We start from the raw sequence: 13903 nt of genomic DNA, 5'->3' as shown, positions 1-13903 counted from the left end.
TCTGAACCGGGAGGAGCTTGCACTTTTCCCAGTTGACCCGAAGCCCTAGTTGGCTGAGGTGCGAGAGCACCAGGTCCCTGTGTGCACGCAACATATCCCGAGAGTGAGCTAGGATTAGCCAATCGTCAAGATAGTTGAAAATGTGAATGCCCACTTCCCTTAACGGGGCAAGAGCTGCCTCTGCGACCTTCGTGAAGATGCGAGGGGACAAGGACAGACCGAAAGGGAGGACCTTGTACTGATACACCTGACCCTCAAATGCAAACTGCAGGAAGGGTCTGTGTCGAGGTAGAAACGAGATGTGGAAGTACGCGTCCTTCAGGTCTACCGCCGTGAACCAATCTTGATGCCAGACGCTCGCCAGAATGTGTTTTTGCGTCAGCATCTTGAACGGGAGTCTGTGTAAAGTCCAATTCAGTACTCGCAGGTCCAAGATTGGCCGCAACCCATCACCTTTTTTCAGTACAATGAAGTAGGGACTGAAAAACCCCTTCTTCATCTCGGCTGGAGGGACAGGCTCTATCGCATCCTTCCGTAGGAGGGTAGCGATCTCCGCGCGCAAGGTAGCAGCGTTCTCGCCCTTCACAGAGGTGAAGTGGATACCACTGAACCTGGGCATACGCCTGGCGAACTGAATCGCGTAGCCGAGTCGGACGGTCCGGATCAGCCATTGTGACGGATTGGAAAGCGCAATCCGTCCAAGCTCCGGGTGAGGGGGACCAAGAGGACAATCTCGTCGGATGTACCGGAAGGTGGGGCCTCGCGGCGGGGCGGAGCCCGAGGTGCCATGCCATGTTGTTGCCATGCTGAGTTCAGAGACATCGAAGCACTTACCTGGCTCCTTGTGACCACCCCCGTAACAGCCTGGGATGGGGGAGGAAGAGGCCTGTCCTCGTGACATGTGGAGACTGTCACATCGGGGGCGGATTTGTGCCACAGCTGGGCACGCAGGGGCGGGGTGACCATGGCTGGAGCGCCAAACCTGCAAGGATGAAAAGGTGGACGGTGGTCATAATGACTGCTGTGCACACCGGGTACGTGACCAAGGGAATGAGGAAACCGCTCTTTTGCTGAACTGTTGGGTACCGCAGCCACTTGGGCATGTGGCGAAATTAAATGAAAAGGCAACAAAAGATTCTCCTCCCGGCCCTCCACTAGGGGATGGAGTGGTCTGCTTACCAGCTCCAAGCTGGTTTTCGTCGTCCCTGGGTCGCCCGTATCAGGGGCACTTCGAAGCCTTCCGTGGGTTCTTGGTGGCCGGCCGTGAGACGGGTGGCGTCTGCTTCCTGCCGGGGCCAGGCCGAAGGGGCGGGCTGCGGTGGAGCCGGTGCAATCACCGCAGGGGGATGCCCTTGGCGACGAGCAGGCAGGGTGTGGGATCTTGAGCCATGCCGGGGCAGGATGTGCCGGATAACCTCTGTCTGCTGCTTCACCGTCGAGAACTGCTGGGCAAAGTCCTCGACAGTGTCACCGAATAGGCCAACCTGGGAAATGGGGGCAGCAAGGAACCGTGCCTTGTTGGCCTCACCCATCTCGACCAGGTTAAGCCAAAGGTGGCGCTCCTGGACCACTAAGGTGGACATCGCCTGCCCGAGAGACCGTGCCGTGACCTTCGTCGCCTGGAGAGCGAGGTCAGTTGCCGAGCGCAGCTCCTGCATCAAATCTGGGGTGGAACTACCCTCGTGCAGTTCCTTTAGCGCCTTGGCTTGGTGGACTTGCAGGAGAACCATGGCGTGCAGGGCGGAGGTGGCTTGTCCAACAGCACTGTAGGCTTTGGCCGTTGGGGACGACTTAAATCTACAGGCCTTGGACGGGAGCTTTGGGCATCCGCGCCAGGTGGTGGCGCTCTGCGGGCATAGGTGCACCGCAAGCGCCTTATCCACCGGAGGAATCGCCGAATAGCCCCTGGCCACCCCACCATCGAGGGTAGTGAGTGTGGGGGAGCTGAAAGATTGAGACCGGGCAAGCCGCCCGGTCTCAATCTTTCTTACGAAAGCAAGCCGCGACTGCAACGTTGCCATGGTCATGTTCTCGCAGTGAGTACATGATCCATCCACGAACGCTGTCTCCGCGTGGGTCGTGCCCAGACACGAAAGACAGTGATCGTGACCCTCAGAAGTTGAGAGGTAATGACCGCAACCAGGAATAACACACAAACAGAAAGGCATCTTTAAAAAGATACATCTTTAAAAAGACGTTCCGTGTGTGCCGCTCTTTTAGAGAAATATACTCTTTTCGAAAAATATACTCTCTTTTTTCTGCTGAAGCGCCCAGGGGCGTTCTCTGCAGTGCAGGGAGAAGCCGCTGAAATGCGCCGTCAGATCCAGCATGAAGGATCTCCATCCAGGTGAATGAACAGTTAGCGCAGTAAACATCGACCATTCGGCTCCGAAGAGAAAATCTGAATGAGTGGTTGCATACCAGCTCATTTTATACCCGTATGTCCTGGGGAGTGGTATGTAAATACCACTCGCCAATTTTCATTGGCCTTTTATCAAAGACCAGAGGTGTCTCGGGCTCCCAAGAGTGACCCCTAGTGTCACTACATCGACACAACGTCGAGTGAGTGACAGATAGGGAATGAATAATTTCATTAGTCCAACAAAATTTTGTGGCATTCCTGACATAAAAAAAATAAATAAATAAATTTAAAAAAAATCTCAACAGAGTAGACATTTCTCAGAACTATCAAAATGTTCAATACTGACAAAACAATTAACACATTTTAAATCTACTGAATTAAATTAGTACTGAAAATGATAGAATTTTTGAAAATTTGAATCTATTGATTATGTTATGTATCTATAACAACACAAGAGTAATAATGATCAACATTTACATCAGAAAGTTCTATGGTCCAATAATTCTGAAGTTTTGTCTGTGCTGGTAAGTGAGATTCTACATGATATCAGCTTAGTTGTAGAGGGCATGTGAAACAATAATTAATTGTATTATCTAATCCCATTTGTTGTGTGTATGATAACATTTTTATAGGTAATTCATGCAGAAAAAATACATATATTTGTATTAAAAACGTCACTTACAGCAGTTATATTAATTTCCTTAAAATGTATTCCATTTTAATTATATTTCCTGTTTGCTAGTGTACGTACCTCTATTTAAATTCAGGAATTTTTGTAAAAATTTAAAGGGGATTCTCAACTCAATTCTAAATGCAGCACAACCCTGAACATTACAAGGCTCACCAAACATAAAATGTTGATTTAATTTGATCAGTTGCCTTCTAGGCATCCCTTTTTATTACCGACACACAATCCCCTTCCAGTCATTTTGACTCCCACCTCGACATTTGATTTACATATGATCTTTAAGCAGGCCGTGGCTATTAGGTTATCACTCAAATTGTTCACTATTCACGTCACATACTTGGATAGGTCATTCCCACACACCAGCCTTAAAGACAAGCACTGGGATGAAGGAATAGGAGAGACAGAGAGAAAAAAAAATAAATAAGGGGAAGGGGGAAAGGAAGAGGTATGAATGTATAAGTAATGAAATAAATTGATTAAGGGCTCCAAAATCAATTGCTTTCCTGCCTGGAATGGAAATCTATGGCTTAATTTAGCATGGTGCCGCAAGCCTGTAGTTTAGCAGCAAACAGGGGCAAAAGGAATTTAATTGGCATTAGATGAAGTACAGTAATGAACAGCAAGGAAAGAAAATCAGTGGTTAGGAAAGGAAAAAAGAGAGAGGAAGGTGTCTAGTATAGTATAAAGGTAGGTAGAGGTGTTCTACATTGCACCTGAAAGCCAAGAGTGGCTCTGTGTCAGACAAGCCTCTCATTCATCGGGAAATGAGGAAGCAGGATCCAGATTAACAATCAAAAAGACTTTAATTCAACATAAAACACGGAACTGAAACATAACAAAGAGCACACACAAAACACTGCTGCGTGCATCTCTCTCTCTCTCTCTGGCGTCCCTGGCTCCTCCTTTTATCTCTCTCCAGCTGATTGGGCAACTCATCGCCGGGTGTGAATCCTCTCAGCCCGGCCACGCCCTCCTCCTCGTCACATACCCCCACTGCCCGATTCAGTACGGGGAAACCTATGATCTGACTTAACCCCCCCCCCCCCCGGAGGGGAGCAGTTGCCCCTTTGGCCATTCCATCGCCGGCTGGTCTTCCCCACCTCCTGGGTACCTGGGTAGGATGAGGTGAGGGGAGGAGAGAGAGAAAAGATAGCAGGAGAGAGAGAGAAAAAAGAAAAGAAAAAAACCTCCCGACCATGCCACCATTCGGTCCTCAGCCAACTGTCCAACGATCCTCTGTGACGCTGGGCGATGGCACTGGATTCCGCCTCCTGGTGGCCGGCAGCAGCTCCTCTGTCCCCTGGTGGATGGCAGCGGTTTCTCTGCCTCTTGGCAGATGGCAGCTCGTCCTCCATCCCCTGGCGGATGGCAACAGCTCCTCCACTTCCTGGCAGACGGCAGCGGTTCCTCCACCTCCCGGCGGACGGCAGCGACTCCTAAGTCTCCTGGCAGACCACTCCTCTCCTCGGCGTCACGATCCTTTATCAGCAGCGAGGGCTCTCTGATGGTGTGTCTTCCTCCAGTCCCTGGTTTTGGCACCAGTGTGGCAGACAAGCCTCTCGTTCATCGGGAAAGGAGGAAGCAGGAACCAGATTAACATTCAAAAAGACTTTAATTCAACATAAAACACTGAACTGAAAAATAACAAAAATGCACACACAAAACACTGCTGCATGCATCTCTCTCTCTCTCTCTCTCTCTCTCTCTCTCTCTCTCTCTCTGGCTCCTCCTTTTATCTCTCTCCCGCTGATTGGGCATTCTTGGGCATGATTGTAAATCCTCTCGGCCCGGCCATGCCCTCCTCCTCGTCACAGGCTCTAATCAACAACGATTTTCCAAATTGTCTGTAATAAGGCTCATAGATGCTCATGGGAATGGGATGGAAGAGAGGCACGGCAGATTTGCATGTTTTTAAAGACACAAAAAGCACTGAAGCTCTCAACCTAAGAAGAAAGTGTCCTGATTTGAACATGCAGATTGATCGTAATAGTTGTGCTACAATTTTTGTTCATCAAAAGGTTCTTCCTGGGGGCAACATGGTAAAGAAATCTATATACTGTATTCACCCAGCCTGAGGAGTCTGTCGATTTGCAAAGGCAGGTGGTATTGGGCTTCAGGCTTGACTCAATAAAAGTTTACAGCGCTTTGCAAGGGATGGGAAAACCTGGCATTAACAGACTTATTTACCCTGTTACAGTACTTGCCCTATTGCATTTACATATGAAACTCACATTTATACAAATTTAACTGTATATACTTAGATAAAGAAATCACTGCTAAAAATATTTTTCTTAGTCTGTATTTTTGTCTAATTATCCAGTAAAATATCTAAGCATCCTTTAAACAAGATAAATTTACTTGAGGAGCCAAATTCTGTAAGATAATGAGACTTGAACTATATTTTTAATTAAGCCTATTTTTCTTACCCCATTGGCAAGTAGTTTTTTCATGTTTAAGCTTAATCTTAAATATAATAAATAATTGCTTAAAAAAGAGAGAGAAAACAATTTACCAATGGGCTAAGAAAATAAACTTAAATTCAAGATATGTACAATAGTACACTAGAAGGCTACTGTCAAATCTTTTTTGACTTAAGCATCACAAAGGGCTCTCTAAGGAATGTTCCATTCCCTACACACTACCCTGAAGAGTGAACACTGGAAACAGCTCAGAAAAGGTTAAGCAAAGTTTAGCCCAATTAAGGGCTTCTTAGGGATCTGTGGGGCCTTCCTTTTCTGTGATTAGGCCTGGTATTTATGTAAAAAGACATCATTAGTAAAAAATGGTGTCTGAAAAAGTAAGGGTCTGATAATAACACTTATGCTGGATATTTTATGTGTATTGCAGTGCATTTCAACATGGAAAGGCATTATGTTAATCATCTAAAAAGACTGGGTATTAAATGTTTTTGGATGTTCAAACAATTTATTTATAAGCAAAAATGATACAGCAGTGACCTTTAATAGTACAATTAAAACAACTTGTTTTATGCTGCTTATCAAAAGTCATCAAGGTTCTAAAAGTACAAAACATTATGCAATATATTTTAATTACTCTGATGGTATACAATGTTTTTTGTTAAAAGTAGGGCTGTCAATCATTTAAAACTGTTAATCAAATTAAATACATGATGTGCAGATTAATTAATCTAATTAATCACATATCAATATTTACTGATAAAAGCCCACAAATAGAGTTACCTTAATAAAGGAATAAAATAATTAAAATAATTATACATATAATATATAATAATAATATAATTTAAATAATTCAAATGCATTACATCATAACATACCGTATATATATATATATATATATATATATATATATATATATATATATACATATTTATACACACACAGATGAGCCAAAACATTTTTACCACTCACAGGTGAAGTGAATAACGCCGATCATCTCCTAATAAGGCCACATGTCAAAGTCTGGGTAGATTAGATGGTAAGCAGTTCTTGTAGTCAGCATGTTGAATGCAGGAGAAATGGGCAGGAGTAAAGACCTGAGTGACTTTGACAAGGGCCAAATTGTTTTGGCCAGACGACTGGGTCAGAGCATCTCTGAAACGGCAAGACTTGTGGGGTGCTCCCGTTCAGCAGTGGTGAGTACCTTCCGAGAGTGGTCCGAGGAGGGAAAAACCACAAACTGGTGACAGGGTGTTTGGCTCATCGATGTGCAAGGGCAACAAACACTGCAGGAAAAGACACGTTTACAGACCATTCACAAATCCGTAAACGACATGATTCCGACTTTTCAGATATGTGCTCTGGTGTGTCTGGTTTCCTAACAATGCCAGAAACTGACCAATCTATGTATACAGCCATTTTTCAGTCAACACACAACTGAGATAAATCCCCATAAACAGCCAGACACGTGTACTCAATTACCATAAATTCACGCATTTTCCGGAGCACCAGCATTTAAATCTCTGGAAACAACCACTCACTTCGTTAATAAATGTCTATAAATGACCATACACTGCACAAATTTTCAACTGCACTGCTAAATTTCACATTACGCCACATTTCAGTCTGATATGTTGTTGAGCAATATTACTGTTATTATAAACTTTCCTCAAGAAACTATCTTCCCAAAACATTGTAACAAAGAAAATAATGCATGTTAAAAGAAAAAATCCAAAGAAAATAAACACTTGCAGAAAACATCCAAAATTATGTAAACACTTCTTACAGAAAATAAATATAATCAATTCTTGCAAAACAAATGTTGACCGAATTCATTTACATTTACATTTATTCATTCAGCAGACGCTTTTATCTAAAGACTTACAAAATGAGGAAACATTCACAGCAACATGCGGAGAAGATCTTTTGGCTTTCATAATATTCTTTTGAAAATTTAAGGAGGTAAAACAGATTGCTTGTTTTACGAGTGATTATAGTCGTGCAACAGTTTGCAGATTAAATTTTTCTGCTCTGTGTTGGCTTTTGTGAACCTACACAACAGATGTCACACCTATTTTAATAATAAGCTCCTCTTCATTTTCTTGACTTGTTTGGGAGTCTTCCTGTTCTATGGAAATGTTTTCAGGGTTTTCCTGAGTCAAAAATGACTGAGTAATGTGAGTGATCCCGCTCTGCGCGGAAGCCTTCTGGACTTGCTCGCACTAACGTGTTCCAGAGATAGCACGCGTGATGCACATGAAACACAGATGTGCATGTCAGATGAGAAGCATATTAAGTGCTTATGAAGCACCAAACGCGAGATGAATGTCATTCAATTTGCTTTGGCGGCTGGCAAATTTTTTTTTTTAATGCCATATAAACTCTGTTCATGTTTCTTAAATTCTCTCAGTCTCACATGAAGCCCTGCCCACTGATAGACAAGCCCAAGCTGGGCAAATGGATCTTTACATATCTCGATATACACAATATAGCAAAATCTCTATCGACTGACACTTTATATCATCGCCACAATATATATTGTCATATCTCCCAGCCCTACAAACTCGTATGACTTTTTCTTTTGTGGAACACAAAGATATTTTGATGGAGATAAGTGAATATATCCATACAGTGCAAGTGAATGGGAACAAGCTCTTTCAAGCTACAATAAGGACATAAAGGCAGCATAAAGGTAATCCATAAGACTCCAGTGGTTTAATCCATGCCTTCTGAAGCGATCAGGTCAGATTTAGGTGAGGACAGATCAAAATGTAACCCATTTTTCACTATAAATCTTGACATCAGCTGTCTCCTTGGAAATCATGATTTCATGCTCTATTACACTTCCTAGCTTTTGATAATTGTGCCTGTAGACTGCAATGGTAAGATGTACAGTGAAAAAGGAGTTACATTTTGGTCTGTTCTCAAACAAATTAAACAGCTGGAGTCTTATGGATTACCTTTATGCTGCTTTTTTGGAGCTTGAAAGTTTGGTCCCCATTGACTTGTATTGTATGAATGTATTCACATCATATCTCCATAAAAATATCTTCATTTGTAATACGAGTTTGAGACAACACAAGAGTGAGTAAGTAATGAGAGAACTGTTATTTTTCCTATTCCTTTTAAGCAAAATAATATATGTAAAAAACATATAATATATAGTATATAAAAACTTTTTGTAAAAAAGCAGTAGTGAAACACTGTGTAAGCTTACCCTTTTGCTCCTCTGGTGAGCCTTCTTGGCACGCTTTTGGCAAGGCTGCCTTCCAGATTTTCAGGCAAGCTTGATTTGTTTGCCCGGGGGCTTCGTAATACTGCATGAAGCTATGAAATGACATAAATATATGAGTTAATGTACATTTAACTTTTTAAATATACTGTATATATTTTTAAGTACTCTTTACAGAATTACAGTGAATATGGCTTTTAAGATACTGATTAACAGAAAGAAAAACTAAAACTATTTTGTTTCAAAGTCAAAACACAACTCTACCAATAAGTATACATTTATTAATATTAAACACACACACACACACACACACACACACACACACACACAAATAAATAAATAAATAAAATGCAGAAGTATCACTGGTGCTTCGGTAAATGGAGATCTGTATTTACATTCAATGTGTTTCAAGTGACTGAAGTATAAATACACCTGTATCTATAAAATCCACTTAGTGGTGAGTCAATATCTTGGGAACAACACCATGAAGACAAACTAACACTCCAAGCAACTCTACAAAAAGATTACTGATAAGCATAAATTAGGTCCTGCAATGGACATGCCAAGTTGATAGAGACCTATCCACATAGGCTTAAGGGTGCTAAATATGCATATACTGAATACTGACTTGAAAGGGGGTAAATACTTATGCAATCAAGTCTTGTGTTTAATAATGGTAATGAATTTACTCTTATGTGAAAATGTGTTTTACCATTGACATGACAGTCTTCGTTGATCAGCATCTAAAAAGCCAAAAAAAAAAAAAAAAAAAAAAAAATCACTTTAATTCAATGTTGTAAAACAATAAAACTCAATGTTCATGGGGTTGAAAACTTTTTATATGCTGTATGTAAAACAGACTGTTATCTGACATCTGACTCTTACCACTTAAAAGGAATAATACACCCAAAAATGAAATTTATTTCATGATTTACTCATCACAAAAAGAGAAATTAAAAGAATGTCTTTTCCATACAATGGCAGTTCAATGAGACTTAATTTAAAACTTAATAAAACATTATTTTGCTTCCATAAATGGTCAGTGAGTCACATGGACTTGTCCGCATGACACTCTTGGGTGCTTGATGTTTTAAAATTGTGTCTCAATGTACTGACATTGTATGGAAAATACATTCTTCAGATTCCTTCTGTGTTCTGCTAAAGAAAGTCATACATGTTTGGAACTACATGAGTGTGAGTAAATCATGACAGAAATATTTTTTTTTTGGGCGAACTCTTCCTTTAAAGGGACTGTTCACTCAAAGTGAAAACTGTTATTTACTGACCTACATGGTTTTCTTTTTTCCATGGAACACAAAAGGAAATATTTTGCTGAATGTCCAAGCTGCATTGAAAATCACAATCTGGAAATTCAGCAAAATAACTCCTTTAAATTATAGCTGCAAGCAGCAATTACAGGTCCAAGCACCGACATGGCAACCACTGCACAACAACAAGATCTTGCAGAGCAAGCACAGATCACATTGCCCCAGAATGGATTTGAACCCACATTTTCTCATTCCAAAGTTCAGTAAGCTATCCACTGCACCACACAGCCACAACATTGACAACTAACAAAGGGACATACCAAGCTTAAAGAAATCACAGCCGAGCACAGCTGTTACCATAATCAACTTTATATTCATGTCACTTTTCAACAAAGATGCAAATCAACATATGATTAGGGAAAAGCCCAGCCTCTGACATAGCTTAGCCATGACAAAGAGACATGCCGATTTTAGAGTCAGCACACAAGTGTGGGTTTTTTTTTTTTTAACAATAGGTGACACTGTCTCCAAACATTTAAGCTATCCTCAGGACATAATGTCGAAGCTGCATAACACTTTTCTTTTACATTCAACAATGCATTCAAAAGATATATCCATTTTAAACAAACAAACAAAATATATATCAGAAGAATAAAAATAAGAAGAATAAAAAGAATACCTGCAAGCAGAAATGATCAGGGACAAGCCCTGAAACCATTCAGTAAGCAAAATACAAAACGCTACAGTAAAACAGAAATCGATCCAAATAACTTGCTTAGGTGGGGATTTGAAACCCAGGACCTTTTAAACTACAGTCCATTGCATTAACACACTGGGCCACTCATCTTTCGGATGAGACATTAAACCGAGGTCCTGACTCTCAGTGGTCATTAAAAATCAGGGCTCTTCTCATAAAGAGTAGGGGTGTAACCCTGGTGTCCTGGCCAAATTACCCCCATTGGCTCTTATCCATCATGTCCTCATAATAATCCCCATCCATTAATTGGCTGAATCAGTCCACTCTCTCCTCTCCACGAATAGCTGGTGTGTAGTGAATGTACTGGCGCACTATGGCTGCCGTCGCATCATCCAGGTGGATGCTGCACACTGGTGGTGGTTGAGGAGAGTCCCTTGATCAATGTGTAAAGCGCTTGGAGTGTAGTATCAGAAAAGCGCTATATAAATGCAACATTAATTCACTGAGTGACATGGCAAGGTTAGAGTTAGGACACAAGTGTGGATTATCTTTTAAACCATAGGTGACGCTGTCTCAAAACTGCTCAGGTATCCACAGGACATAGATGATGCATTCCGATCTGCTTATAAATTTGACAATGCTTTTAAATGATATACAGTTGAAGTCAGAAGTTTACATACACTTAAATTGAAGTCATTAAAACACATTTTTTAACCACTCCACAGATTTCATATTAGCAAACTATAGTTTTGGCAAGTCGTTTAGGACATCTACTTTGTGCATGACATGAGAAATTTTTCCAACAATTGTTTACAGACAGATTGTTTCACTCTTAATTGACTATATCACAATTCCAGTGGGTCAGAAGTTTACATACACTAAGTTAACTGTGCCTTTAAGCAGCTTGGAAAATTCCAGAAAATTATGTCAAGCCTTTAGACAATTAGCCAATTAGCTTCTGATAGGAGGTGTACTGAATTGGAGGTGTACCTCTGGATGTATTTTAAGGCCACCTTCAAATGCAGTGCCTCTTTGCTTGATATCATGGGAAAATCAAAAGAAATCAGAAGACCTCAGAAAAAAAATTGTGGACCTCCACAAGTCTGGTTCATCCTTGGGAGCAATTTCCAAATGCCTGAAGGTACCACGTTCATCTGTACAAACAATAGTACGCAAGTATAAACACCATGGGACCACGCAGCCATCATACTGCTCAGGAAGGAGATGAATTCTGTCTCCTAGAAATGAACGTAGTTTGGTGTGAAAAGTGCAAATCAATCCCAGAACAACAGCAAAGGACCTTATGAAGATGCTGGAGGAAACAGCTAGACAAGTATCTATATCCACAGTAAAACAAGTCCTATATCGACATACCCTGAAAGGCTGCTCAGCAAGGAAGAAGCTACTGCTCCAAAACTGCATTAAAAAAGCCAGACTACAGTTGGCAAGTGCACATGGGGACAAAAATCTTATTTTTTGGAGAAATGTCCTCTGGTCTGATGAAACAAATATTTAACTGTTTAGCCATAATGACCATCGTTATGTTTGGAGGAAAAAGGGTGAGGCTTGCAAGCCAAAGAACACCATCCCAACCTTGAAGCATGGGGGTGGCAGCATCATGTTGTGGGGGTGCTTTGCTGCAGGAGGTTCTGGTGCACTTCACAAAATAGATGGCATCATGAGGAAGGAAAATTATGTGGATATATTGAAGCAACATCTCAAGACATCAGCCAGGAAGTTAAAGCTCGATCACAAATGGGTCTCCCAAATGGACAATGACCCCAAGCATACTTCCAAAGTTGTGGCAAAATGGCTGAAGGACAACAAAGTCAAGGTATTGGAGTGGCCATCACAAAGCCCTGAACTCAATCCGATAGAAATTTGTGGGCAGAACTGAAAAAGCGTGTGCGAGCAAGGAGGCCTACAAACCTGACTCAGTTACACCAGTTCTGTCTTGAGGAATGGACCAAAATTCCAGCAATTTATTGTGAGAAGCTTGTGGAAGGCAACCCAAAAAATTTGAACCATGTTAAACAATTTAAAGGCAATGCTACCAAATACTAACAAAGTGTATGTAAACTTCTTACCCACTGGAAATGTGATGAAAGGAATAAAAGCTGAAATAAATAATTCTCTCTACTATTATCCTGACATTTCACATTCTTAAATAAAGTAGTGATCCTAACTGACCTAACACAGGCAATGTTTTCTATGATTAAATGTCACGACTTGTGAAAAACTGAGTTTTAATTTATTTGGCTAAGGTGTATGTAAACTCCTGACTTCAACTGTATCACTTTTTTATCAAATTAAATATTGCAGAGAGACAGTATGTCTGACATGGGAAAAGTTGGTATCCTTGAAATCCTCATGACCCAAAGAGTCCAAATACACCAACCTCATGATTTTAGGACATACGGTTTAAAAGTTACTTTTGACCCATAAGTGGCGCTGTCTCCAAACTGTGCATGTTTCCTCAGATCATGGTCCTGATGAAGCATACCAAGTTTCATTTCAATATGACAAACCTTTGCTGAGATACAGCCTCACAGCCAATTTTACAATGACCTCATTTAATTTGTATCAACTTAACTTTTCAACAAAGTAATAAAATCAAAATTCAGTATTATTCATTCTGTGCGGCACAGTCTAGAGATTATTTTGAGCCATTGTTTGGGCAAATTGGACAAAAGTTCAAAGAACAGAAGGGAAAAAAAACAATAAACATCATAATCCAAGATGGTGGCTACTGTACTGGGTGGAGTTATACTTTATAGGGTTCATTTGAATCATGGAGAGGAGGGTAATCAGACAAAAAAATTTTGTTTCTAGTACAAATGGTTCAAAAGACACATGTACAAGAAAAGTGAATATTTGAACTGATGGTGGCCCTAAAGAGTGTGTCCTAGATACCAAATTTGGTATGGGGGCTATTCATGACCACCCCTATAAGTGTACCAAATGTCATAATTTTTCTACTTATGATTCTATGGGGTGCCATAGACTCCCTTTGGGAGGAATAATAATAATAATAAATATAGCCGCAAGCAGCAATGATTGGGGCCAAGCCCTAAAACCATTCCCTAAGCACATTGCAAAGAGCTCTGGCACAACAGTCACAACATTTATACCTGCTGAAGTGGGTATCAATCTGGGGTTCACCTAGTCCTTTGAACTGAAGCCTAGAGATCTAACCACTGCATCACACAATCAACACATCTGACTGATGCTAAAGAGAC

Source organism: Myxocyprinus asiaticus, chromosome 3 (assembly GCF_019703515.2).
Source record: "Myxocyprinus asiaticus isolate MX2 ecotype Aquarium Trade chromosome 3, UBuf_Myxa_2, whole genome shotgun sequence".
Classification (NCBI taxonomy): Eukaryota; Metazoa; Chordata; class Actinopteri; order Cypriniformes; family Catostomidae; genus Myxocyprinus; species Myxocyprinus asiaticus.
Note: the sequence above shows the minus strand (reverse complement) of the source record.